The sequence below is a fragment of the Octodon degus genome, unplaced genomic scaffold (assembly GCF_000260255.1).
Source record: "Octodon degus isolate 3935 unplaced genomic scaffold, OctDeg1.0 scaffold00146, whole genome shotgun sequence".
NCBI lineage: Eukaryota > Metazoa > Chordata > Mammalia > Rodentia > Octodontidae > Octodon > Octodon degus.
This window is the reverse complement of record NW_004524722.1, coordinates 6,928,809-6,931,336: the sequence shown is the minus strand read 5'-3', so window position 1 is coordinate 6,931,336 and position 2,528 is coordinate 6,928,809. Positions and strand designations below refer to the sequence as shown.

Here is a 2,528-nt window from a genome sequence, read left to right as displayed (position 1 = left end):
GAGCAGAGATAGAGAAAAAACCCAAATATCTGGCTATGGAAGAGTTTTGTTTCTGCGTTCACAACATGTCAGTAGCCAGATGTTACCCTTCTTCTGCTGTAGATCAGAATTCTATGGGTAGCAGGGACCACCTGTTCTAACAGAGCTTTCTTAGGGGACATTTATATATTATATTATATCATGTCAACACATTGCTTTTTCAGATCCCTAAATCCATCAGCTATTACCAAAATGACCTTCATAGTATATTCATGCATTGTAATTCAACATGATTTGAGATAAAAACAACAACAAAAACCTCTCATGAAGTGGGCACATATCTTCTTCCAACTCTGGGTCTATATCTGCTTCCACTTTTCTCACTTTAGATAGAAATATATATTTATGTTCCACTATGTGTTGAGCACAGTTTGGTCCCTGGAGACACAGAGATGAACAAGACAGACCAAGTGATTGACAGTGAAACCTTATTTTCTGTAAAGAAGAAATCATGGAAGGAGTCGCCAATGGCCTGTAGAGCAACATGCCTAAGTTTTATTGTGACTACTGCGATACGTATCTCACCCATGACTCTCCGTCTGTGAGAAAGACACACTGCAGTGGTAGGAAACATAAAGAGAATGTGAACGACTACTACCAGAAATGGATGGAAGAGCAAGCTCAGAGCCTGATTGACAAAACAACGGCTGCATTTCAACAAGGAAAGATACCTCCTACTCCATTCTCCGCTCCTCCCCCCGCCGGGGCTATGATCCCACCTCCACCCAGCCTTCCTGGTCCTCCTCGCCCTGGTATGATGCCAGCACCTCACATGGGAGGCCCTCCCATGATGCCAATGATGGGCCCCCCACCTCCGGGGATGATGCCAGTGGGACCTGCTCCTGGAATGAGACCACCCATGGGAGGCCACATGCCAATGATGCCTGGGCCTCCAATGATGCGACCGCCGGCTCGGCCCATGATGGTGCCCACTTGGCCAGGAATGACTCGACCAGACAGATAAAGTGGAGGGGCAGCCTCTCTGTATCAGTTTTATATTATTTGTTCTGCTTCACCAGGGGTCATGGTGCTGTGACTCTGGGTGTTTTCTAACAGCATGAATGAAAAGGAAGACTTGCTCCCCCTTCCTATCAAAGAATAGTCTTGAAGGGAGAAGTATGATAAACAAAAGTGCAGAAAGTACAGTTTCATTTGTATTGTGAAATGTGAAAATAAGCTCGTCAGCTGTTTTAGTTAAAAAAAAAGAAGAAATCATAACACAACTACATGCTTTAAAATGATTTAAAGTGCAATGATCCTCATAGTCTCTCCTGACAATAGATTTATCACTTAAATTATAAATTTAATCCCAGGCTCACTTAAAAATACTAACTGGCATAGCTCAGACCTAAAGACTGCCCATGGGGGCTGGGAAGATGATTCGGTACAATAAGTGCTTTCCTGTCAAGTGCAAGGGCCTGAGTTCAATCCCTGGTTCCACCAAAAAAAAAAAAAAAAGAAAGAAAAGAAAAAATAAATAAAGAAAGAATGCCCACGTCATGGAGAAGCTGAAATGGTGACCCAGGATGGATGGGATTCACAGATGACATCAAATTTCCCTATCCCACCCAGAAACCTCCTTCAAAAACAACAAATTATTTCAAATATGCTCATTTCTCTCTGTCCCTGGCCATGATATTCTACCCTACCTAATCTCTACTCTCTGTCCTATGTCTTGGAATACCATATCAGAAGGGCTGGATTTTGGCCTGCTCCAGTGACTGGTAGGTTAGAACAGGGCCAAGAAAGATTAGAAGCCAAGTTATCTGCCCTGGCTCACTCCAATAGGTCAAATGCCCTAGAGTTCACAGAGCTGAGGACATATACTGTGGTGTGCTATGCAGTGGCCAGTGTGCATGCGTGGACATACCGGAGAAAGCACGTACACACTTAGAGCAGTGTTGTGCACAAGCCGGCTTCACTTTGGCTCAGTACTGATTCCCTATTCTTTAGCTACCTTGACTGTTTTGAGTCTATAACCTACTAACCTACCAGGTACTACACACCTCATGCCCCTTATTCTGTGACTCAGAATTTAGACACAATTCAACCTGGCTCATCGCTGCTTTTGTTTTTCTTTCTAGCCCCCTAAATGAGGGGGCTAATATTTTATTGAAGTGCAATTTGCAGGTACACTTGCAATCCATCAATACGGGAATACACAAAGGACATCTTGGACTGAGAAGGCTCTGGGGGTGTGTTTTTGTGTTTTCATATGCTTGCACACACCTATGGATGGTATCTATTGGTATATGACTGTCAGTATATGTTCAGGAGGTAGCTAACCAAATGTGCTTATGTTATGTGGGTATAAGTCACCCATGCTTATGAGAAGACCTATATGATTTGAGAATAAAGACTCCAGAGCATTTCATGTAGAATACATAGGCTTGGCCAGCATGGGCATGTGTAATTTTGTGTGCATGCGTGTGGGTATATGTGTGTATGTGTGTGTGTGTGTGTGTGCACCATTAAGTGGGGGGATCAGC

At 43.5% G+C, this 2,528-nt stretch overlaps 1 pseudogene; it reads left to right on the top strand.

Moving 5' to 3' along the window:
* Positions 1-523: 523 nt before the first annotated feature.
* LOC101589211 lies at positions 524-1,209 on the top strand (annotated as a pseudogene).
* Positions 1,210-2,528: the final 1,319 nt, after the last annotated feature.